This window comes from Bos javanicus, chromosome X (assembly GCF_032452875.1).
Source record: "Bos javanicus breed banteng chromosome X, ARS-OSU_banteng_1.0, whole genome shotgun sequence".
In the NCBI taxonomy this organism is placed as follows: Eukaryota; Metazoa; Chordata; class Mammalia; order Artiodactyla; family Bovidae; genus Bos; species Bos javanicus.
Window position 1 is genome coordinate 108,753,953 of NC_083897.1, and position 27,648 is coordinate 108,781,600.

Genomic DNA, 27,648 nt, shown 5'->3' on the forward strand with positions numbered 1-27,648 from the left:
TTGACTATGCCAAAGCCTTTGACTGTGTGGATCACAATAAACTGTGGAAAATTCTGAAAGAGATGGGAATACCAGACCACCTGACCTGCCTCTTGAGAAACCTATATGCACGTCAGGAAGCAACAGTTAGAACTAGACATGGAACAACAGACTGGTTCCAAATAGGAAAAGGAGTACATCAAGGCTGTATATTGTCACCCTGCTTATTTAACTTATATACAGAGTACATCATGAGAAACGCTGGACTGGAAGAAGCACGAGCTGGAATCAAGATTGCCAGGAGAAATATCAATAACCTCAGATATGCAGATGACACTACCCTTATGGCAGAAAGTGAAGAGGAACTAAAAAGCCTCTTGATGAAGGTGAAAGAGGAGAGTGAAAAAGTTGGCTTAAAACTCAACATTAAAAAATGAAGATCATGGCATCTGGTCCCATCACTTCATGGGAAATAGATGGGGAAACAGTGGAAACAGTGTCAGACTTTATTTTGGGGGGCTCCAAAATCACTGCCGGAGAAGGCAATGGCATCCCACTCCAGTACTCTTGCTTGGAAAATCCCATGGATGGAGGAGCCTGGTAGGCTGCAGTCCATGGGGTCACGAAGTGTCGTACACGACTGTGCAACTTCACTTCCACTTTTCACTTTCATGCATTGGAGAAGGAAATGGCAACCCACTCCAGTGTTCTTTCCTGGAGAATCCCAGGGACAGGGGAGTCTGGTGGGCTGCCGTCTATGGGGTCGCACAGAGTCGGACACGACTGAAGCGACTTAGCAGCAGCAGCAGCAGCAAAATCACTGCAGATGGTGACTGCAGCCATGAAATTAAAAGACGCTTACTCCTTGGAAGAAAAGTTATGACCAACCTAGATAGCATATGCAAAAGCAGAGACATTACTTTGCCAACTAAGGTCCGTCTAGTGAAGGCTATGGTTTTTCCAGTGGTCATGTTATGGATGTGAGAGTTGGACTGTGAAGAAAGCTGAGCGCTGAAGAATTAATTGATGCTTTTGAACTGTGGTGTTGGAGAAGACTCTTGAGAGTCTCTTGGACTGCAAGGAGATCCAACCAGTCCATCCTAAAGGAGATCAGTCCTGGGTGTTCTTTGGTAGGACTGATGTTGAAGCTGAAACTCCAATACTTTGGCCACCTAATGCGAAGAGTTGACTCATTGGAAAAGACTCTGATGCTGGGAGGGTTTGGGGGCAGGAGGAAAAGGGGACGACAGAGGATGAGATGGCTGGATGGCATCACTGACACGATGGACGTGAGTCTGAGTGAACTGCAGGAGTTGGTGATGGACAGGGAGGCCTGGTGTGCTGCGATTCATGGGGTCACAAAGAGTCGGACACGACTGAGCGACTAAACTGAACTGAACTGAAGGAATCTCTATACTATTTTCTGAAGAATGTTCAAACTACTATATCAGTTCAGTTCAGTTCAGTCACTCAGTCATGTCCGACTCTGCAACCCCATGAACCCAGCTTTCTTTATAATCCAACTGTCACATCCATACATGACCACTGGAAAAACCATAGCCTTGACTAGACAGATCTTTGTTGACAAAGTAATGTCTCTGCTTTTCAATATGCTGTCTAGGTTGGTCATAACTTTCCTTCCAAGGAGTAAGCGTCTTTTAATTTCATGGCTGCAGTCACCATCTGCAGTGATTTTGTGCTCATTTAACATGCTAGCAAGGAAATGCTCAAAACCTTTCAAGCTAGACTTCAACAGTATGGAAACCAAGAACTTCCAGATGTACAAGTTGGATTTAGAAAAGGCATAGGAACCAGAGATCAAACTGCCAATATCTGTTGGATCATAGAAAAAATTAGAGAATTAAAAAATAAATCTACTTCTGCTTCACTGACTACACAAAAGCCTTTAACTGTGTGAATCATTTCAAACCATGGAAAATTCTTAACGAAATGGGAATACCAGACCACCTTACCTGCCTCCTGAGAAATCTGTACGCAGGACAAGAAGCAACGGTTAGAACCAGACATGGAACAATGGACTGGTTCAAAACTGTGAAAAGAGTAAGTTAAGACTGTATATTGCCACCATGCTTACTTAACTTCTATGCAGAGTGTGCTTCTCTTGTGGTTCAGCTGGTAAAGAATCCGCCTGCAATGCGGGAGACCTGGGTTCGATCCCTGAGTTGGGAAGATTCCCCTGGAGAAGGGAAGGCTACCCATTCCAGTATTCTGGTCTGGAGAATTCCATGGACTGTATAGACCATGGGGTCGCAAAGGGTTGGACACGACTGAGCGACTTTCACTTCACTTCACATGCAGAGTACATCATGCGAAATGCTCGGCTGGATGACACACAAATGGGGATTCAGGACTTCTGGTAGAAATATCAACAACTTCAGATACACGGATGATACCACTCTAATGGTAGGAAGCAAAGAGCCTCTTGATGAGGGTGAAAGAGGAGAGTGAAAAATCTGGCTTAAAACTCAACATTCAAAAAAACTAAGATCATGGCATCTGATCCCATCACTTCATGGCAAATAGATGGGGGAAAAAGTAGAAACAGTGACAGATTTTATTTTCTTGGGCCCCTAATCACTGCATATGGTGACTGCAGCCAGAAAATTAAAAGACACTTGCTCCTTGGAAGAAAAGCTTTGAGAATGTTGACAGCATATTAAAAAGCAGAGATATGACTTTACCTACAAAGGTCCATATAGTCAAAGCTATGGATTTTCCAGTAGTCATGTATGGATGTGAGAATTGAACCAAAAAGACTGAGTCCTTTGGACAGCAAGCAGATGAAACCAGTTCCTCCGAAAGGAAATCAACCCTGGATATTCACTGGAAGGACTGATGCTGAAGCTCCAGTACTTTGGCCTCACGTGAAGAGCCGACTCACTGGAAAAGACCCTGATGCTGGGAAAGATGGAGGACAGGAAGAGAAGGGGTGACAAAGGATGAGATGGTTGGATGGCATCATGGACTCAATAGACATGAACTTGAGCAAACTCTGGGAGATGGTGAAGGACAGGGGACCTGGCATGCTGCAGTCCATGGTGTCACAGAGTCAGACATGACCTAGGAACTGAACAGCATAGTATTTTCCATAGAGGCTGCACAAATTTGCATTCCCACCAATGTTATAGAAGGGTTCCCCTGCCAAGAAGGAGATACTTTTGACAAACAAGAATAACATTAATGGCTGAGAAGGAGGCTATTTCTTTTATTCTGCACTGAGAGATGTAGGAAGAGGTCAGTTCTTGGGCCACCCCTCTCCCAACAACCTTGAACAAAACTCTTAAGAACTTGGCCTTACAAAGGCACCTGAAATTTTCCTTTGATAAGCCAACCCTACTCCCATATGGCACAGAACTCTGACTGGCTTGATAAGGGTGGGGTGGGGGGGTCTCTGAAGCTCTGAAGCTAGCAGGTATGACGGGAGATGAGTTACAATCAGTAACTTGCCTCTGATGGAAACCAAGCTGATCTTCGATTATTCTGACCAAGTTAAAAGAGACCAGATCATTAACTGAACCAATCAGAAGTTTCAGCCACATGGTTAGCAAGGTTTTCCACACTCATGTTTACAAGGAACCTTGTCCCAGAGATGACAGAAAGAGAGGGCATTGTATCTGAGATCCTTGGCTCTTTCTCAAGACTGGGAGATCCTTGAAACACTTCGGTCCATCTACCCTAACACCACCTTAGAGACAGAAGCAAGGGGAAGGGAAGGCTCTCTGAAAGATTAAATATTTTCTTCAAACTCCGATCACCTACAGTTCTGAATGATTCTCAACATTTTTGAATCATATAAAGTTTATACCCAATTGCATATGTAGTGATATTTTTTTCTCCATTGAGAAGCTGGTGGGGAAGGGGGTCTTTGAATGACAAAATAAATATTCACATTTTATTGTGTGCTAATTTACTCTGCCACAAGAGTGGGTTTCCATCTATGGAAAGAGTTCCTATTTGCCTCCCTACCAAGTCAGTAAGAAAGAGAGAGAATATTATAGGCTCCTTGTGCTTCTGACATACTTTGTGAATCTGAGTTGATGTGCAAATATCTACTCATCTTGAGACAGAAGAAGAGAAGGAGCTCTAAGCTCCACTTTTAAAATAAAGACTAGTTTTTAATCAGAGTACAGTCTACTGAGTATAAGAAGCTGTGCTTGGGGCTATAAATACAAGTGTTCCGTACAGGTCATCTTCATCAGTGTGAAGTCTGTCCCCGCTTTTGTTTCTTGTCCAGTCTCTCACACACTAAACCAATCCTCCACCATTGATGTGAGTACTCTGTCTCTGGGTACCACATCCATCAGTCCGTCAGCTCCACTCTAGTCTCACCTATGCCTTCCTAGCTTGGACCCCATGAGAAGCTGTGTTAAAGACAAAGGCCACATTTTATGCCCTACATCGACACCCTCCAGAGAGAGACCACCAGGGACCTTACTGTCAATGAAATTAAGTTTACTGTTGCAACAAGGGAAGCTAAATCATGGCGAAGAGTGGGGCATTCTGATAAGGAGTTGGGGGATTATTCGAGGATTTGGGTTTATGCTAACTGATTTTAGGAAGGCTCCAAGAAAGTATATATCTGTTCTGGAGTCCATGTTGTCAGAAAGTAGGAGTAACTTGAGGACTGTATGTGTGTCAATCACTCAATTGTGTCTGACTCTTTCAGATCTTCGGTCATCGTAATTATTGTCTAGGTGGTAGGAGGAAAGGAGTGGGGCAAAAGTCATCATTGGGAAAGAAGCAGCAATTATGGATATTAGCTGAAAGAGGGAGATATTTGGTTACTTGTGTTGTATGACTGTATGATTACAGAGTGGGTTTGTTCTTGTTCTATTCAGTCATGGTCATGGGAAATCCTTATCTGATGATGATACTCTGTGATTTCATCTTCAACAGAAGAACACCATGGTTTAGGTAGAAAGAACTAGATCAACTATTAATACAAGCTATCATCTCTCAGGGCTCTTATTTTGTTTCACACGATGAAACATTTATGCTCTAAACCACTAGCTGGCCTTGCCAATTACCACAGTTTTGCTGTCAAGATTTGATCTGAAGAAAATTATGATCATTTGCTTTGACAATTCACTACAAATTAATGTTTTCTAACCCCAAGTACTCCTTCAATGCTCCCTGACAATTAAAAAACACTTCTTGTTGAATTTCTATTATAATGACCATAGAAGCCATTTCAAACTCTTCATGCACTCCTTGGGGTATAATTTAATCACAGCGTCTTTTACTCTTGATAAATGAATACATTTACAAACTAGTTGAAAGAATAAGACCATGTAATTAGAAAACCCTCTCTCTAATTACCTCCCTTACTCATTGCCTGTAAGTGTCTCTGTGTATTTTAGTTCTTCTTCTTCTCTATAAAAGAATTCCCACATTCCTGTCAGATCTACTGGAGCTTCTAATTCTATGCCATCTAAGTGCTCATGCAACACTGTTTAAACAGTGATTTAATCTCTGTCCACTATCTTCTTTTTCTTCTTTTATTTTCGTATACTTGTTATATACTGAAAATTTTTGTCCCGCCAAAATTCTTCTCTTGAAGCCAAACCTCCAGTATGACTATTTTGAGATAGGGCCTTTTGTGGAAGTAATTAAAATTAAAATAAAGTAATAAAGGTAAGGCCCTAATCTGATGGGATTTGTGTCTTTATAAGAGGGAAAGGAGAAACCAGATAGCTTGCTCTCCATCATCTAAGATACAGTGACAAGGCAGGTGGCTGCAAACAAGAAAGAGAGATCTCACCAGAACCCAGCCATTATGGTACACTGATCTTGAACTTCCAACCTCTAAAACTTGAGAAAAGAAATTTTGGCTGTTGAAGCCACCTAGTTTGGGGTATTTTGTTATGGCAGCCAGAATTAATGCACACTCTGTAGCAATTTCCCCTTATAGACATATAGTCTCATCATTCCCCTAACTTGAAACGAGCTAACCTATTCTTCCTTGTGCTCTAGTTTCTTAATAGACTCATTTACTTTACTTTCCTTATTTTCTTTCGAAAAATGAAAAAAAAAATCAGAAAATTACAGAGAGAAATAGAACACCTGTGTTTTTACTGTTGGGAATTAATAAGTCCCATGGATGGAGCAGCCTGGTAGGCTGCAGTCCATGGGGTGGTGAAGAGTCGGACACGGCTGAGTGACTTCACTTTCACTTTTCACTTTCATGCATTGGAGAAGGAAGTGGCAACCCACTCCAGTGTTCTTGCCTGGAGAATCCCAGGGATGGGGGAGCCTGGTGGGCTGCCGTCTATGGGGTCGCACAGAGTTGGACACAACTGAAGTGACTTAGCAGCAACAGCAGCATGCTATGTTATAGATTTTTTAAATCAAAAAGTTTACCAAAAATTATCAAAGTATAATTGACACTCTTTTGTCTCAGACACTCCAAGAATTACCCTGGCTGCAGGCCAATATAATGCTGTAAGTTCCAAAATAATAACAGAAAAGCAACTAAGTTCTTCACTGGAATTTCACTATTTTCTGTTATAATTATTAATACTTTGACTTCTAAGTCACTATAGTATGAAATTCTATTGCTTCCAGATGAGATCTTTAAATCCTAATGACTTTTTGCTTTCACAATGTCTCACAGTGGTACTATCTTTCTAAAGATCAATATCTAAGGCCAAGCCTTATTATTCCATGCAAAAGCTAATCCACTATTTTTTTTATTAGCCTCCAAGGGCTAATTCGAAATAATCTCAATGGGAATTCACATAACTCAAGCTAGCCATTTTAAAACAAATAACATGAATACATGCTCCACATCACTAATTATCAGGCAAATGTAAATCAAAACCACAATGAGATGTCACATAACACCTTTTAGGATGACTGTACTTTTAAAAAGATACTAAGTGTTGGCAACGTTGTAGAGAAACTGGAAGCGTTTTACCATGTTCAGTTCAGTTCACTTGCTCAGTCGTGTCCGACTCTCTGCGACCCTGTGAATCGCAGCACTCCAGGCCTCCCTGTCCATCACCATCTCCTGGAATTGACTCAAACTCACGTCCACTGAGTCGGTGATGCATTCCAGCCATCTCAGCCTCTGTCATCCCCTTTTCCTACTGCCCCCAACCCCACCCAGAATCAGAGTATTTTCCAATGAGTCAACTCTTTGCATGAGGTGGCCAAAGTACTGGAGTTTCAGCTTTAGCATCATTCCCTCCAAAGAACACCCAGGGCTTATCTCCTTCAGAATGGACTGGTTGGATTTCCTTGCGGTCCAAGGGACTCTCAAGAGTCTTCAACACCACAGTTCAAAAGCATCAATTCTTTGGTGCTCAGCTTTCTTCACAGTCCAACTCTCACATCCATTCATGACCACTGCAAAAACCATAGCCTTGACTAGATGGACCTTTGTTGGTAAAGTGATGTCTCTGCTTTTGCATATGCTATCTAGGTTGGTCATAACTTTTCTTCCAGGAGTAAGCATCTTTTAATTTCATGGTGCAGCCACCATCTGCAGTGATTTTGCAGCCCCCCAAAATAAAGTCTGACACTGTTTCCACTATTTCCCCATCTATTTCCCATGAAGTGATGGGACCAGATGCCATGATCTTCGTTTTCTGAATGTTGAGCTTTAAGCCAACTTTTTCACTCTCCTCTTTCACTTTCATCAAGAGGCTTTTTAGTTCCTCTTCACTTTCTGCCATAAAGGGTGGTGTCATCTGCGTATCTGAGGTTATTGATATTTCTCCTGGCAATCTTGATTCCAGCTTGTGCTTCTTCCAGCCCAGCATTTCTAAGCCTTTCTCAGTGATCAATGCAAAGAAATAGAGGAAAACAACAGAATGGGAAGGACTAGAGATCTCTTCAAGAAAATTAGAGATACCAAGGGAACATTTCATGCAAAGATGGGCTCGATAAAGGACAGAAATTGTATGGACCTAACAGAAGCAGAAGATATTAAGAAGAGGTGGCAAGAATACACAGAAGAACTGTACAAGAAAGATCTTCACAACCAAGATAATCATGATGGTATGATCACTCACCTAGAGCCAGACATCCTGGAATGTGAAGTCAAGTGGGCCTTAGAAAGCATCACTATGAACAAAGCTAGTAGAGGTGATGGAATTCCAGTTGATCTATTTCAAATCCTGAAAGATGATGCTGTGAAAGTGCTGCACACAATATGCCAGCAAATTTGGAAAACTCAGCAGTGGCCACAGGACTGGAAAAGGTCAGTTTTCATTCCAATCCCAAAGAAAGGCAATGCCAAAGAATGCTCAAACTACCACACAATTGCACTCATCTTACATGCTTGTAAAGTAATGCTCAAAATTCTCCAAGCCGGGCTTCAGCAATATGTGAACCCTGAACTTCCAGATGTTCAAGCTGGTTTTAGGAAAGGCAGAGGAACCAGAGATCAAATTGCCAACATCCACTGGATCATCGAAAAAGCAAGAGAGTTCCAGGAAAACATCTATTTCTGCTTTATTGACTATGCCAAAGCCTTTGACTATGTGGATCACAATAAACTGTGGAAAATTCTTCAAGAGATGAGAATACCAGACCACCTGACCTGCCTCTTGAGAAACCTATATGCATGTCAGGAAGCAACAGTTAAGAACTGGACATGGAACAACAGACTGGTTCCAAATAGGAAAAGGAGTACGTCAAGGGTGTATATTGTCACCCTGCTTATTATTTACCATGTTAGTAGGAATATAAAATAGTACAGCAGCAGAAATAGTAAGGATATTTCCCCAAAAATTAAAAACAGAATTAATGTATGGTCTAATAATCCCACTTCTCTCCATATATCCAAATTAATTGAAATTAGGACCTTGAAGATATATTGAGACTACCATTTTCATTGCAGTCCTATTCACAATAGCCAAGAATGGAAGAAACCTAAGTGTCTATTGATGGATCAATGAGTGGATAAGGAAAATTTGGTATGTTCACAGAATGGAATATCAGTCACCTATAAAAAAGAAGGAAAATCTGTGACATGTGACAAGATGGATGAACTTAGAGGAAATTATGCTAAGTAAGTAAGCCAGTCACAGCAAAAAATTACTGCATGATTCAACTTCCATGAGATATATAAAACAGTCAATCTCATATAAACAGCGAATACAATAGTGGTTTCCAAAGGACAGGAGGTGGGGGGGGGAAGTGAGTTGTTATTAAATGGCGTAAAGTTCTGTTATACAAAATGAATAAGTTCTAGGAACCTGCTGTACAACATAGCACCTACAGTTAACAACAAGATATTGTACATTTCAAAATTTAAGAGTAGATTGCATATCAAGTGTTCTTACACACAAAAAAACAAGGAACATAAGAAAATCTTGGAAGTACTGAATATGTCTACCACCTAGATTATGGTATTACCAGGGATGTTTGCATATGTCTACCCTCATCTAAGTATATGCATTAAATATATGCAGTTTTTTGTGTATCAATTATACCGGAATAAAGCTGTTTAAAAAAAACCAAACTGTTTCTCTGGTATAGCTAAGAGTTTATGTAGTTACAATAAAAAGGAAAGCAATGGCTGCTTAAATAACTAAGCTATATATTCATTAATAAAATTTAGTAAGGTACTTCTAATAAACATGTTCCATAATACAAATTTCTGCTAAGTGGTGATGTCCTTTGATGTTGAAATTCCATTTTGTGTTTCATAGTAAAGTCTCAAGAATATGAGGTCTCATGTATGATTGGACCCTCACAACAAAGAATTGTTGTTCATTGTTCTGGCTACATACCAATTCCTTTAGGAATTTTCTCCACTGAACCATAATGAATAATAAGCATATTCTCTGTGTTCCTTGGCTCCCACCTATCCCCACCCACTCATTTCCTGTACAAAACCAAAATCATACATCTACACACGGAGTTTGAGTGGACTCTGGGAGTTGGTGATGGACAGGGAGGCCTGGTGTTTTGTGATTCATGGGGTCACAAAGAGTCAGACACGACTGAGCAACTGAACTGAACTGGGAAAATTATTGTTAAAAGTAAAGCAGGACATAGATTTACCCAGTAAATGGTATTAATAGTTGGGGTTTGAATTTTTGTACAGCTTTTCATTTTATAGCAATTGACACCAGGTCTGCAGCCACAATTTTGCTCCGACATTGTCCAGTCCATCCCTGCAAAATGAACTAACCTATGCCTTTAGGTCACAGGGTTGGACATAAATGAAGGAAGCCAAGAGAGACAGAAAACAAGAAATCAGAGGAAACCAGCTGAAAACAAGATAGTGACAACCTCCAGCAAACCTTGAGTTTCACTATATGTTAATATCACCACATTAGCATGCTAAATGACACTTCCACAGTGGCCATGATCAGAAGTTGCAGACCAAATAAGGACAGAGAAAGGGTGGCATGCCATTTCCAGGAAAAGATCCCCACCTTTTCCCAGAAAATTAATGCATATGCCCCTCTCCCCTTATTATTCTTATGCCTTAAAAATAAAGCTTCTTCCACTATTAGGAAAGAAGTTGATTTGTGAACTAAGTGTGAGCTTCTCTATTCTCTAGCCATTGAACAAACCTTGTACTACATCCATCTCAGCTTCAGTTTCTGTTTTGTTTTTGGATGCACAAACCCAAAGGAAATAGAACGTTCCCTGGTAAGGCAGAGAGTCTCTGCTGGGTTAGGACCCAGGAAGGGGTCCTCATGACCAATCTGCTAACACAATCAAGTATGTTGCTTAAAGTCAAATTCATTTCTCAGCTTTCAAAATGCTAAGTGAACTCTGAAATAACCTGCAGTCTTTTATAAACAGAACCACTGTAAAATATTTTTAAAGATGAGAATAAAAGTATTCTTTTTTCTTTAATTCAGTTGTCCTGTACTAAGTCGCTTCAGTCATGTTCAAGTCTTTGCGACCCTATGGACCATAGCCCACCAGGCTCTTCTGTCCATGGAATTCTCCAGGCAAGAATACTGTGGTGGTTTGCCATGCCCTCCTCCAGGGGATCTTTCCAATCCAGGGATGGGACCCAAGTCTCTTACGTCTCCTGTACTGTCACGCAGGTTCTTTACCACTAGTGCCACCTGGGAAGCCCCCTAATTCAAGTTAGTCAACTAAAAATATATTATTTTTCATTTGGTTTTGTTTTCTTTTGTTGAATGTGTCATGGGACCAGAAGAAACACTGATCTATTAGCACCTAATGATTGTGGCAGCTACAAAGTACCTCACTTACCAGTTTGTCTTAACCTGCTTACTTATAACCAGGGAATATACATGAGTGCTTCAGGTTTGCTTTAAGAATATAGTTAAAATGACCAATCCTCACACTCTTGCCAAAATATCTGTATTAACTAAACAAACAGAACAAGTGGTAAGCAGCCTTTGAAAAGGAAAACATTGGAAATTATTCTAGCTCCAGTAAACCAAAATCCATTAAATATATTTCTGTGTAGGCTGGAATTTTTTATAGTTCTATTTTTTCCAGTGTATATAATACTTTTACTATCAGTTTGAATACTCTCCAAAACAAAACTTACCAATGTGGCATAGCAACAGGGAGTATGGAGACAAGCAGAAAAGAATCGGTATGTTGTGCTGAAACTGGATCCATGTTTTCCCAATTATCAGACTATCTTTTACATCCTCAAATTCTTTTTATAAGAAAATTTTTTGAGGACTTCACATTCCTTAGGAGCACAGAAAAGCTGGACTTTGGCGGTGTGTTCAGCCAGTGAAATACAGACCAGAAAAGCATGCTTATACTGGTCTGGCCTTTCTTCTTCCTCCCATTCTTCTCATTTGTTCTTCTGACCCATTCTTCTCTCGTGCCTACTGCGCCTCACATCTCCAGTCAGGCTCCTTAGAAATCTTCCTGTCCCTTCTCCAGTATCACTTTTCAATTTAACCAGAGCTCATATTCTGCCCAGCACTTAACCCACTTTTTCCTCGTCTCCTTGCCTGAACAGCACAGGGATGAGAGATTGCACTCTGGCTGTTGTTCTGTTTTCAATTTTCCAGTTCAGAGAGTTCACAATTCTGCTCCAATCCCTGAGACAGGGAGGCTGGCTAGGGCCCTGCTATGCCCACCGTGGCCTGAGGATCAGCGGTCTTAGACCTCACTTCAGGCTTGCCAAATCAGAATCAACATATCTCTGTTTCTAAAAGATTCCCAAGGCTATCTTGTCTGTACATTAAATATGAGCAGCTCTGGCTAGATTAGTGGTTCACTGAATTTTTTTTTCAAGCTTTACTGATATAATTAACATATAACATTGTGTAAGGTTAAGGTGTACAATGAGATAATATACAGGTGTATATTGCAAAATGGTCACTGTAATAAGGTTAGTGCATCCTTCTCCTTACAAAATACCATTTTGTTGCTGTTGTACTGGTGAGAATGTGGAAGCTCTACTCTCAAGCACAGGTGGCTTTGCAGGCCAGTGACGTATGTCATGGCCAGATCTGAGTCCATGAGCATCTGTGGGGCCTTGGTTGTCAGCATGCACTCATGTGGCCGCAGGGCCTAGCAGAAGAGGAGCACACAGCAGGCAAGGCAAGCCATGGGAGCTGAGGTCAGCGCTGTGCAGTGGCTACCAGTAGGCGCGTGTGGCAGTATAGGCCAGTGAAGGAGTCGGGACCAGATCGGGGTCCACAAGCAGTGGGGGCCTGGGCTGTTAGCACTCACTCATGCAACTGTGGGATCTGGGACTATGGGTGGTTAAACAACAGAAATGTGTTTTCTCATCATTCTGGAGGCTGGAAGTCCAGGATCCAGGCGTCAGCAGGTTTGGTTTCTTCTGAGGCCTCTCTCCTTGGCTTGGAGATGGCTGCGTTTTCGCTGTGTTCTCACACAGCATACACATCCCTGGTATCTTTCTCTTCTTATAGAAACCAGTTATTTTGTATTGGGGCCCACTCATATCAACACATTTAACCTTCATCACCCTCTGCAGAGGCTTGGTTTGGGTGGGGGAACACAATGCAGTCTGTAACAGCTAACAAATGAGTTTTAAATTTATTCATTACAGTAAAGGCCAACACAAAAAACTTTTCAAATTTTGTATTATTTTAATATTCTGCTTATTTATCTTAGAATTTAATTCCTATACTCTGTTATGCAATTTGGCACATACACATTCATGACCATTATTTCTCCACTGTATTTTGCAATTTTTACCAAAGAAGTAATGCCAGTTGATTCTTTATGACTGAAATCTCAAGTTGATATTATCATATTTCATTTGTTTATAGTTTGCTGTTACTTCATTTTTCTTAAACTTTTAATTTTGAAATATTTATGTATTAACATTTACTTGTAAGACATAATATAGAGAAATCCTATGTACCTTTTACCAAGTTTTCCCCAACAATAATATCTTGCCAAAGTGTGGTACAGTATCACAGCCAGGATATTGGAAATGATAAAGTTAAAATAAGGGACATTTCAGTCACCACACCAGTTTCGTCCCCTCATTCATCCATGGAAACCAGTAATTTGTTCCTTTCTTTAATTCTGTCATTTAAAGAATGTTACATAAATGGGATTATAAAGTATGTAACCAATTTTGATTGGCTTTTTGCACTCAGTATAATTCTCTGGAGACTCACTTAGGTTGCTGCATCAATACTGTCCTCCTGGGACTTCCCTGGTGACTCACTGGTAAAGAATCTGCCTGCCAATGCAGGGGACACGGGTTTGATCCCTGTTCCAGGAAGATCCCACATGCCGCAGAACAACTGAGCCCCTGAGACACAACTACTGAGTCTGCATGCTGCAATACTGAAGCCCAAGTGCCTAGAGCTTGTGCTCTGCAACAAGAGAAGCCGTGGCAATGAGAAGCCTATGCACCACAATGAGAAACCCCCGCTCCCCACTAGAGAAAACCCACGCAAAGCAACAAAGACCCAGCACAGACAAAAATAAATACTTTCCTCCTTTTGATTGCAGAGAATTATTTCATGGTATAGATATATCACAGTTTGTTTATTCATTAACCTATTAAAGGACATCTGGTTGTTTCCAGTTTTTGGCTATCATTAATTAAACCTTTCCAAACATTCAATTATACATTTCTGTGTGAATGTAAGCCCGGCACAGGTTCGCGACCATCTGTGTCATTGTGCCTCTCAGAAAGGAGAACAGCTGGCTGCTCTTGGTCTGACCGCAGGACACGTGCTAGGAAAGCAGAGGATGAGCCGGAGATGAGGAGCAAGTTGCAGCAGGCCCACTGACACTGGGATGCAGGTTTCTCGGGTTCTCTGTTGTTGCCATGGACTAGTTTGTCATGTGCTGAGCCTCAGGTGCTTGGCTGTGTTCTGACATCATATCCTTTGAACTTTTCACCTTCCTTGGTATTTTCACATGGTTTTAAAGATGTGAGTTCATGCAGATGAACTGAAAGTTATGAAATGGGGAGAAAAGCTTCAAACAAGGCCAGTGGTTTTCATACTCAGGCATCACGGTGAGCACAGATTGCTCCTTAGACGATTTCACCTCTCGCAGTCCTGCCAGAAAGAGATTGACGAGGACCACTCCCAAGGGACATGAGGACAGACTGAAGATCAGAACCCATGAAACTCACGCAAGGTCACACAGCTGGAGAGTTCAGGCTGGAATTTGAATCCGGGTGTGACTCCAGAGGCTGCTGGCTGCTCCAAACCTCCAGTGTGCAGTGACCACATGCGTTCATCTTACAGACTGTCACAGGTTTCGAATATGGGGGAACTGAACTATTTCCGAAGTGAATTCATTCTTTCTGTCAGTAGATGTCTATTTTGCTTACTCTGTGCCAGGCACTGCTCTGGACACTGGAGTTACAGCCACAAACAAGACAGAAGTCTCAGAGATTGTAGCCTTGTGGACGGATGAAAAAATAAGTCCCCATCGTTCACCTGATATATTTGTTGGCACATGAGTAAACTATTTTCATAAATCAATGAGTGGTGTGAATACTGCAAATTTAAGCTGCAAGAGTCAGTGCTTTAATCATTAATTTTCATCATCATCATGACAAGAACCACATCTTATTCCTGTGAATGATCCCCTAGTTGATCACTGCCCCTGGTGGTGCCTCAAAAATTCTTTGTGTAATGACAGTCTGTTGTGGACATAAAAATTTATGTACATTGTTTTCCTTTATTTTTAAGAAAACACGGCAGTTTGTTCTTGTGAATATATAAAATCAGCCTGATTCTTAATAATGGACCAAGTTTTTTGAGTAGTTTTACACCAGTCTTGATCACAAATGTAGAATTTCAAGGCAGTGTCATATATAAACACATGCTAGAATAACAGATGGGTTCAAATACTTTTTATTAACTAAAATGCTCCAATTTTATTTTTCAGTGAAAATATTAACAGCAAGTCCTCATATGCTGCTTTGGTATTTTTAGTTTTACCATTTATAGAGGTAAGTAGAGACTTTATCATCTAGAATCTCTGTATCTAAAACACTTATTCATGAATAGCTGTCACTCTTCTCTATATTGAGCATGAAAAACTCCTACCAGAGGGAAATAATTTTTCCATTGTTTATTTCAGTGGTATATTTTAGATGTTTTGAAAGGTAATTGTACTGTTGTTATTGTCTTGAATGAAAAATGACCAAATGAAACACGTGATAAATTGCACATCAGCCAGTTTGAGTGGGGGACATGATGTCAGAACTTGGTTGTCAAGGCAGGCCAGGAGGATGACACATGCTGGAGAAAGCAGGCTGTCTGCGCTCTCCTCATAGGAAGGGTCAGTGGCAGACAGTAAAGTGGACACAAGAACACAGCCTCCGTTTTTAGGGATGTAGACTTTCAGAGCTTGAAGAACCCTGGAGATGGGTATTCCCCTGATTCCATAGAGTAATGATCAAGATGATCAACCCCTCAGGAGTGTGGTTTTTCTTGCCTTCTTATAAACGTGGAGGTTGGAGTGAAGGCAAGGCTAGAATCCAGACAGCCCGAAGCTTGTGGGTTGTTCCTTCAGTTGATGAATTCATTCTTTATGCACTGAGCAGAGCTGGGTGTGAGCAGACGGGCAGTCACAGTTCTCATCTTAAAGGAGCATACTGTCCGGATCAGACGGCCCATTTACTCTGAGGTGAGGCCGTCTCAGAGCAAATATCACAGAGTGCTCTAAAGTGATGAGGACGCAGCATCTAAGGACATGGGGAGGAGGTGGGGGATGTGGGGGTGTCTGGAGAGGAGAGAGCCCTGGAGCACAGGAGAAACCATCTTAACTGCACCAGCACCCTCAGTATTGAGTTCAGACTCCTCACTGAAAACCTCTTCAGAACCAACCAAACAAAAAGACACAATTAATTTACTGAAAACTGGATGAATGTTACAATAATACCCAGGAATCAGTGTGGTCAGGAGTATGCAGGAGAAAGAACAAGCCTGCACTCGGAGGACCACAGCTACAGTTTCTTGGAACCCTTGGAGCATGATGCCCAGAAAAAGAAAATGTCTTTTGTTAGTGTCAGGGAAATTGAACAAAAAACATGTCTTACTTTCAGGAAATCTTGCATGTGTATCAAAGCACCGAGCTAAGATAATAATGTAATGAGGCTCGGATACAAGGGCTTAAAACCCACAAAGTGAATCAGAAGCCACTCCTGGCTTCTGCCAGGACTTCCTGACATCTCTAAGGTCACATCTATGTTGAGTTTATCCCTCCAACACTCTATGCAATTCCAGCAGAAGTCACCAGATGGGTTTGGGTCCTGTTGGGCCACTAGATTTCTCAAAGATAGTGTATTAGCTGTTGATAATCACTTAGCTAACTAGATTCCCCCTCCTCCTTTAAGCTTATAATATATTAGACGTTATTTTAAATGCCACACATTTATTATTTAAAAGTTTATCATTTTTTCCAAACCATCTTATGGGCAAAGGAATTAAGTATTTTCTAAAATTTAATATAGTTAGAAAATTTATAAAACTGGATCAAGGTGCCTAGATAAACACATACTTAAAGTACTATTTACACCTGGCCTCGTAGTGAACCACTGAAATTTTAATTTTCAATGCTACTTAACTAATATAAATTCATCTCTATTTAATGGCATGGGTCCTGCTGTAATCAAAACCTTTAGTAGAAAAAGAAAATTTCATAGAGAAATACAGCAGAATGCAGTGATATCAGGAATCACTGAGGCCCCGCCCTCAGATCTTAACCTTCAGATCACAAGCACTGAGGAAGTGGAGTCTATGAAAGGAACAGGGAGGCTCTGGGGTGCGCATGGAGAAATTCCTCCCCTCTTCCAAGCCCATATGCTCAAGTCCAGCCCTGTGATAATCTCCTTTATGCCAAATTCTTCCTAAAAACCAGCCTCTATTTTTTTTTTAAATTCCAGATTGGAGCATCTATTGTTCCTCAGCAGAACCCACAATACAAACTATTTTTGTTTTAAGGCACTGAGATTTTGAGATTGTTTTATTCCTGGAGCACAATCTGCTGCTGCTAAATCGCTTCAGTTGTGTCCAACTCTGTGCAACCCCATGGACTGCAGCCTACCAAGCTCCTCCATCATGGGATTTTCCACAGTACTGGAGTGGGTTGCCACAGCCTTCTACGGGAGCACAATCTAGAGTGACCTAATTCAGTCACTTTCCAGGTACAAAAGATGTATTAATGAAACTGGCGTTCAAGATAAGGTAGGCTGTATTGGAAGTCTAACTGAGGCCATAGATTTCTTGAGTTGGTTCCTTCCTGGTTTGTTGCTTATTTGTTTCCCTGTCTTTAAGTATAATAGGTGTAATTATCACACACGTTCATCTGGCCCATCTTTAATAGGACATGTAAAGATTCTGATCTTCCCTCCCAAGGTCACTGCCTTGGATATAGACAGACTGCAAGTCTCTGTGATGACCCCCATGGGGTCATTTCTCCAACAGATTCTCAACAGTCTATGAGAACCTCATTACTCAACTCATTCCAGGCATTCATGGCACAAAATTTTCTGACGAAAGTAACAGTGATTGGCAGACTTGTTTGCAGCTGGGAATAGGGGCCAGGACTAGAAGCACCAAGAGTTTAATGATTCTGCTGATACTGGCCTCTGTGAATAGAAAGATGTGACAAAAAAAGTCCTTTCTACTTTAAAAGTAAAGGACTCCTGCCCTATTGCTTTCCTATTCGAAAATTTTTCCTCCAACTGAAAGTATACTCATCAGGAGTGGAAAGTTGTTATTTTAAAGGAAACGTAACAGCCCTTGTTACAATAGCTTTCCAGAAATACATCACAGCAAGGTGTATGGGTTTGTAGAGAGGACTACCTCAACCCAAAGTTGTTTCATGCTCAGCAGTTTCCTGGATATTTATCAATGTGTGATCTAAATTGGTTTCTGCTCCTGCATGTCTAAGCCTTAGCTTTTCACATTATCTTCTCAACAGTTACATTGTCTCTTTTTCACTATCTCATACTCTGTGCCCCACTATCTTATACTCTGTGCAACACAATACACAAGAGGCTGCCTTCCTTCCAGTATAACATTAATGATTCCTTATGCTGCATAGTGGGGGTAGTTGCAGAAATTAAGTTGGGAGATTCATGAGGCACAATCTGTTCGGTACTTGTGTTGTTATGTCTGCTTGTAATCCCCAAAAAGCAATAGGCTCAAAATGATTAAACCTCTTAAACAACCCCTCCTGGGGGGATGGGGTGGGAGGGAGACTGAAGAAGGAGGAGATATATATATATATATATTTTTTTTTTTTTATCTCGTTCTGCTGATTTGAGTTATTGTATGGCAGAAACTAACACAACAGTGTAAAGCAACTATCCTACAATAAAAAAAAAAACCCTTCTTTTGCATTCTGATATGAGTAGTCAATAATTCTTCCCTCCAGGCAAATATCAGTTTCCAACCATAGCCAACCATGACTCCTTATGCTCCTCTGGGTATATAGAAAGGTCCCTTCATAGAAGCTCTAAAATATCTTCCAGGATCATTCCTCCTTCTTTAAAGGTCAGTCTCCCATGTCAGACTGTGGGACTTTAAAGACTTATGTGCTTCAGTGTCTCCAGATCCCAGGACAGGAACTGTGAACTAATAAACTATCCAGAAATGGCTGGTAAGTGAAGAGTTTCTTAGTTCATCTGCAGGTCCCTGTGTCTCCTCCTAGGCATCTTTGCAAACCATGATGTTAATTCTTAAAGTAGACCTCCATTCACAAAACTCTACTGGTTAAAAATGCTCACTGGAACTATATTTTTAACAAAAAAGATGAAGACACCTTAGTCTAATATTCAAAAGCTTTATTATTCTGCATGAGTTTCCAAATCTTTGTTCCAGAAAACCCACAAGAGAGCTCAGCTACACTCTTCGCTTTTTTCCTCTATATCAGTGTCTCACTTGTGTTTTGCTCATGATATTTCATTTACTTCAATCAGTTACCCCCCCCTTTTCTTCCTCTTTACATTCTGCCTTAGTATTCTACAACATAGTTATTATACTCCTGTGATCCTCAGCCATTCAGCAGGCCATTAGAGCATTCCCAGCACGTCCTAGACATTGTGTGGAGTAGAGGACTTACAGATGTGGAAGATGCCATTGTACCCTGCTGCTTCTGCTGCTGCTAAGTCGCTTCAGTGGTGTCCAACTCTGTGCGACCCCATAGACGGCAGCCCACCAGGCTCCCCCATCCCTGGGATTCTCCAGGCAAGAACACTGGAGTGGGTTGCCATTGCCTTCTCCAATGCATGAAAGTGAAAAGTGAAAGTGAAGTCCCTCAGTCGTGTCTGACTCTTTGCGACCCCATGGACTGCAGCCCACCAGGCTCCTCCGTCCATGGGATTTTCCATGCAAGAGTACTGGAGTGGGGTGCCATTGCCTTCTCCACCATTGTACCCTAAAGGAGCCCAATTCTCGGGGACAGACAGATGTACAAACTTAGAATCCAGTGAAGCGAGGTACTCTGGGAACTCAAGGGATAATGCAACCTACCCCAGGCAAGGGAGAACAGTGTTGGGAAATGTACCTTGCAGAGGCTGTAATCTGAGCTGACTTTCAAAAACTAACTAGGATTTAGCTAGAAAAAAGAATGAGGTAAGCAGAAGGAGGCGGAGGCAGCAAGCTTCGGAGATTCAAACGCAGATGGTATAATTTAAGCAGTGCATGAAATGCACAACTGCCTACACAGAAACTCCCAAAGAATCATGACTCTATCTGTCATGAATATACTACTTATTGACCTATCTTACAGTTATTAAAAGATTATGAGATCTTCATTGTTAGACCAGAAAATGAGAACTGAGCATAATTCATCTTTTACACCCCTAACATATTCTTTCAAAATGCCTTCCATTTACACAGTAGATGACTGATAGATGTTTACTGAATGGACAAATAATTTTTAGATGGAACTGCCATGAACTGTCATGTCAGGAGTACTTTAGGAGAGTCTGAATATTTAGTTAGTGACTTTGCACAGGGACTTCACAGTGTGGTACTTTTAGGGTATCTACCAGAGAAAATCTGGAAAGCTATTTCAATTTCAGGAGACATAATCAAGGCTCTGACGGTCAGCACGGCATTCTCTGCTAACATTAAGCTATTACATTTGATGTTGCTGGTGTATGCTAGCAAAGTAGATGCAAACTCCCTATCTGATAATGCAACCCTGGCTCAGGCCACCTGTAGCATTTGTGGGGCTTGTGACAAGAGAACAAATAGAGGCTCACGCATCATATATCTGTGTGTTCACAAGTCAAAAATAACATGCAGAAAAGGGTAAGTAAAAGTGTTCTGTGCTCCTAGCTTGACAAGATACCTTACTCACCTAGAAGAGTGCGTTCTGATTCTGAACTCTCAGACTGTGGACTTATAGGTTAGAAGGTAGCCGCGCAGACAAAGTCTATCACTGGGCTAGAGAGGTCCTTTCTCCTTCACTTCTGCCTGCTCTGCATCTTCCCACCCTGAGAGGGACTGTGCATTCATGTGGACACCACCAAACACAGGTTAAAACCTCATTCACACCTCACTACTGATATCTACCACTTGGTTACCCCTTGGGCCCAGGACTGTACACAAATGAGGCAGGTCTGCACTCAGTATAATGGGCCCAAGAGACCCACACAGCCCTGGAAGGGGACTGAGGGCCATTAGAGAAGGGAATCCTGAGACATGAGTACCCAGAGTAGGGGCTGGAAGTGGATTGCTAGTGGTCCCACCAGGAGCCTGGTCAGAGGCTAGGAAGGGGCCTGTGTCTTCTGGGCCTTAAGGTAGTATTTCTGCTTCCAAACCATCACCCCGTCAATACACTCTCTCACTCCCACGAAGATACAGTCACCATCATAAACATTTAATAGCTTAATACACACTGTCAGGGAAATTAATGTTTCCTCCCCTGAGAAAGATATAGTTACTGAAATAAATATAATGAACATGTATAAGGAATCTTAAATCCTTAAAATATACAGTAGAATATTTTGTGAGCAGCTCGGGAATCAAACCATCAAAATAGTGACTATAATCATGTGTGAAACTAATTTCGTATTAATGGTTCAACTAGGAAATAATGAAACAAAGGCTTTCATGCAAACTGATAAGAAACTATGAGAATTATCTATGAAAAGTTAAAACAAAAATGGCTATAGAAAAAACATCTGGACAGCTGACAACCAGAAACAGTCTCAAGAATAGCTATGGTTTCCTGATGCGGGTGAAAGCAATGGAGTCTCCACCTGATAAGGTAAAATTCTTTGACATAAAGCCTAACTCAACCTTCCTTACACTGGTTTCAAAATGGTCATAAAGTATAATTTGGGAGACTTTCCACTGAAATCACCAATAGAACTGTGAGTTGGTTGTACACCTCTACTAATTTATAATGGCAGAAAATTGGTCATCCTTTCCAAGGATAACTATGAAGTTATGATTGAGGTTTCACAATAGAAGTGAATTTAATGCATTCATTTTTAGAATAATATAACTTTGGAAAAACTTCTTATCTGTGGGTGCTAGTGGAGGAACAAGGGGAAAAAACACTCAATTCAGAGATGAGCCTTGAGTCAGAACTTCAGTACTCATCAGGCAAATGACTTAGGGTAAGTCATTTCAATTGAATTCCTTGAGAAACAGTGTCTCAACATAAAATAAGAATCATAGTCAGTATTATTTTGTGGAGACAAAACTGGGCCACAAGTGCAATGCTCTGTAAACATCAATGTGTGGTAGAAGAGTTATCTAGTAAAATGAATATATTTGTTTCAACTATCTCCCTCTGTTATTTCTGACGTATGTCATATATAAAAGCTATATCCTTCAGGGTTTCCCTGGTGGCTCAGTGGTAAAGAATCTGCCTGGCAATGAAGGAGACATGGGTTTGATCCCTGATCTGGGAAGATCCCATATGCCACAGAGCAACTAAGCCCATGTGCCATAACTATTAAGCCTGGGCTCTAGAGCCCAGGAGCTGCAACTACTGAGCCCATGTGCCACAACTCTTCAAGCCCGCACACCCTAGAGCCTGTGCTCCACAACAAGAGAAGCCACCACAATGAGAAGCCTGTACAACACAACTAGAGACTGGCCCTCACTCATCACAATTAGAGAAAGCCTGCCCAGCAATGAAGACCTAGCACAGCTAAATATACACAAATACATAAAACTATTTTAAAAAGCTATATCCTTCAACAGCAGGTACATTTCTTTTTCAGCCTCAGTAGCAGCTAATTCCTCAAATTTGAAACATGCAGTGCTCTGATTCAGTCATTAAAATGATTCTGAATCAAGGTGCCATCTTGCCAGCTGATGCTTTCATTTTAATAAGCAATTATGATCAATTATGTTATCATCTATTTGATAGTTTGACAACTGAGACTTTCTGTAAGTAAAATAATGATCTCAACTGTGTTTCTGGTCAATTCTGTCATACTGTATAAGCCTCAGTATCATTTTAATGAATTTTTATTCTGCAGAAAATTAAAGTATACATGACTAAGATAAAATAACAAAAGTTAGGCAAAAGGTTTATATTCTTCATTGTGCATGTCCTGAGGGGGAAAAGAGCAATTTCATATTGGTAAACATATTCCAGAAGCATAAATAAAGCACTGAATGAAGCAGAGGTTGTTCAAAAACAAGGAGAAATATAGTCAATACTCAACATCAAGAAAAGCCATAAACAAACCTATGAGCTGATTATGGAGATGAACTGAGACAAAGATCTGAAGGAGTTAATGAAGAGTCAGAATTCAGAAAGAGACCTGTGATTTTGACATTAAACATCTACATTATTAACTGGTGTGACATTCATGATTACTGTGTGTTTACGAGCCTAGTTCCAGGGACATTTGTGGCACAAATAAGGCCATTCTTTGGAATCTACTGCTTCTCCTTAACAAACTTATATGTATTTGTGCCACTCTTCAAGTTCCCCGTGCTCTTATCTATGATTCTGAATTCTGGGGTAGCTTAATGTCTTAAGCTATGACCTATAACTGTCTTTTTCCCATCTCCTTTTTTGAGAACCATGTAACTGTGTATAACAAAAATTTTGTTTTTTTTACACAAACACATACAGTGACAGAGATCCATACCCTATAGCCCTAAAAACCTCCACTTCATGGACAATCCTGCCCCATATATACCCCGTTAACCTGCCCTCTAATCTGTGTATTCTTCAGTTTGCATCTCTAAAAGAAACTTTAAAAATCAAGTTATGACACTGTTTCCAAACCTAAAATAAGCTTATGTCACCATATGTTCAACTGGTGTTCAAAATTACTATTGTTTCAGATATCATCATTGTTTGTACATTTTGTTTAATAAATATCTAAGTGTTACTCATGCTCTTTTAATCTAGGTGTTTCTCCTTCACCCTTTCACTCGACTTTCCCAACCATTTAATAATAAAAGAGCTGAGTACTTATTAAATGCCAAATCCTGTGGAAACCCATACATGCATGTCTTCTAATTCTTACAAGGGCACTGCAGGTTGAACACTGATGCCCTCATTCTCTCTTGCCAAGCACCAAGCTTCAAACATAGGAGCTTCTGACTACAAATTTGGCATTCTTTCCACTCTACCATGATTCAATTTCACTTTCTTTTTTTTTTCCAATTTCACTTTAAAGGCATACAACTGTATCAGTGTTCCCATATCTTTACTACTCGATGCCCCTGCCATGCAATTTTCTGTGTGTCATTCTTTTCTGCAAAAAAGGGAGGAAGGACAATCATTTCTTAAGATACAGTAATCCCTAAAATGGCCTTTAATGAGAATTTATACATGGAACAGTACTCACCAACAACCACTATGAATTACAAAATAAGTCAAGGCAAAATCACCTTTTTTATTTTGACAGGAATCTTCCTTACTAGACTGACAGAGGTAGAGAAGAACAAAGAAAGACAGTCTACCAAACTCTTTAAGAGACTTTATAAAATCCCCCAAAGTATCTTTGGGTAAGAGATGGAAAATGAGGGTCTCATGTAGCTAAAATCACCTACATTCAGAGAATCAAGACTGATTAAGATTAAAATAATCTTCAAGAGATCAATACTGAATATAAAGACAGTTCTAAATCCAAAACCCAAAGTGAAATATGTTTGCATTTATCCATACCTCCTTGAATTTCTTTCATTAATGTCTTAGAGTTTAAATTGTTTAAATCTTTTACCTCCTTAGTTAAATTGATTACTTGGTATTTCATATTCTTTTGGATGCAGTTATAAATGGAATTTTTTTCTCTTTCAGATACTTCAATATTTGTGTGTAGAAACATATTTACATACCACATCACACTGGTCAGAATGGCCATCATCAAAATGTCTACAAATAATAAATGTTGAGAGGGTGTGGAGAAAAGGGAACCTTCCTACATTGTTGGTGGCAACGTAAATTGGTGCAGCCACGATGGAGAACAGTATGGAGGTTCCTTGAAGTTAACTAAAACTAGAGCTACCATATGATCCAGCAATCCCAGTTCTGGGCATACATCCAAAGAATGTGCAGGGCAAGAATAGAGACTCAGACGTAGAGAATGAACTTGTGGACCCAGTGGGGGAAGGAGAGGGTGGGAAGAATTGAGAGGGTAGCACTGACATATACACACTACCATGTGTAAAGAGAGCTAGGGGGAAGCTGCTGTACAGCACAGGGAGCTCAGCTCAGTGCTCTGTGATGACCTAGAGTGGTGGGATAGGGAAAGGGTGGGAGGGAGGCTCAAGAGGGAGTGGATATATGTATACATGTAGCTGATTCACATTGCTGTACAGCAGAAACTAATATAACATTGTAAAGCAATTATACTTCAATTAAAAAATAAATTCTAAATGTTTAAAAAAAGGATATATGCAACCTAATGTTCATAGCAATAATATTTACAATAGCCAAGACATGGAATCAACTTAAATGTCCATCAACAGAGGAATGGATAAACAAGATATGGTACATATTAATATACACAGTGGAATATTACTCAGCTATCAAAAAGAATGAAATAATGCCATTTGCAGCAACATGGGTGGACCTAGAGATTGTCATACCTAGTGCAGTCAAACAGATAAAGACAAATATCATATGATATCATTTATATTTGGAAACAAAAATTGATAAGATGAACTTATATACAAAACAGAAACAGACTCAACAAACATAGAAAGCAAACTTAACCAACAGAGAAAGGGGAACGAGCAATAAATTGGGAATTTGAGATTATCAGATACACACTACTAAATATAAAATAGATAAACAACAAGAACCTATTGTATAGCACTGAGAACTATATTCAATACTTTGTAATAAACTACAATGGAAAATAATTCAGTATAACTGAGTCACCTTGCTCCTCCAAAAACCTTATCCCCAGGCTGCAAACTATCCGGAAGAATTATCTGAACATGAACAAGTACAAAGTGATATACAAGGGGCCAGGGGCCAAGGTTAAGTACAGTGCAGAGGCCCTGCTTTGCTACCTCTGGGACCACGTGAACATTTCAATGATAGAGACCACAGATTTTCCCTTCAACACCTCTGATTGGGAGGGTTACCTGCCTCAGGAGGACATTAGGACCAAGGCAGTGGGGCAGGTGTGTCTCTCCAGCAGGATCTCTGAAGTCCTCCCGGCTAGGTCGAGAAATAGATGATCATGATGCAGTCCAGAGGTTTAATGGGGCACCCACAGTCAAATTCCAACAAGACGTGGGCACGAAAACCACCATTCGTCTGGTAAACTCTCAGTTGGTCACCACAGAAGCGGGCTTCCTGAAAGACAGTTTGTACAATGAAGGAATCCTAATTGTGTGGGACCCATCTGTTTACCATTCAGATATCCCAAAGTGGTACAGGAATCCCAACTACAGTTTCTTCAATAACTTCAAGAGCTATCGTAAGCTGCATCCTGATCAGCCCTTTTACATCCTCAAGTTCCAGATGCCTTGGGAGCTGTGGGACATCATTCAAGAAATCTCCTCAGAGCAGATCCAGCCAAACCCCCTGTCCTCCGGGATGCTCGGCATTGTCATTATGATGTTACTGTGTGACCAAGTGGTTATTTACAAGTTCCTCTCATCCAAGCGCAAGACTGATGTATGCAACTACTATCAGAGGTATTTTGACAGTGCCTGCACAATGGGCGCCTAACACCCACTCCTCTTTGAGAAGAACATGGTGAAGCGCCTCAACCTCGGCACAGACAAGGACATCTACCTGCTCGGAAAAGCCACGCTGCATGGCTTCCGGACAATTCGCTGTGGAGCATAAGCTCCCCAGCCAGGCCCCCTCACCCTTCCCCACTGGCATTTTACAGCTGGTCTTCTGGACACCCCGGGCCTCGGAAGGAAGACTGTGTGCCTGAATAATCACAGCCCACACTCCAGGCCCCAAGAGCCCTGGGGCTTCAGAAACTCAAGGGCAGGGCCCCCAGCCCAGTTTGCCCTGTTGTCACGGGGGTGTGTGAACCCAGAGCCTCCTGTCTCACTCATGTATACCCGTTTAGCATTCCCTCCAGAGCCTCCCGCCCCCGACCCAGGTAAATGCAAGATCCACCTTTCCCACCAGGGCTGCCAAAACTGGTCTGCTTTCCCCACCAGAATGCTGTTGTTATTGCAAACCAGGGAAACAGGAAAAAAGGTACAGGAAGCTTGGGGCTGGTGCACTGGGATGACCCAGAGGGATGGTATGGGGAGGGAGGTGGGAGGGGGGGTTCAGGATAGGGAACATGTGTACACCCGTGGCAGATCCATGTTGATGTATGGCAAAACCAATACAATATTGTAAAGTAAAAAAAAAACCAAAAAAGGTACAGTCTCTATCCTCATGGAGAAGGCAATGTCACCCCACTCCAGTACTGTTGCCTGGAAAATCCCATGGACCGAGGAGCCTGGTGGGCTGCAGTCCATGGGGTCATGAAGAGTTGGACACGACTGAGCGACTTCACTTTGACTTTTCACTTTCACGCATTGGAGAAGGAAATGGCAACCCACTCCAGTGTTCTTGCCTGGAGAATCCCAGGGACAGACGAGCCTGGTGGGCTGCTCTATGGGGTCACACAGAGTCGGACACGACTGAAGCGACTTAGCAGCAGCAGCAGCAGAATCACCTTGTAGTACGCCTGAAACACTGTAAATCTACTATACTTCAATTAAAAATGAAATGCATTTATAATTTTGAGTTCTCTATTTTCCTTGGTAAGTCCAGCTAAAAGTTTGCAAATTTTATCTATATTTTTTAAAACTGTCTCTTAGTTTT

The 27,648-nt window shown here is 41.1% G+C and overlaps 1 pseudogene; it reads left to right on the forward strand.

Annotated features, from left to right (window-relative positions):
* LOC133242652 (beta-galactoside alpha-2,6-sialyltransferase 1-like) overlaps nucleotides 1-27,030 on the forward strand; it is a 68,754-nt pseudogene extending 41,724 nt beyond the window's left edge.
* Nucleotides 27,031-27,648: the final 618 nt, after the last annotated feature.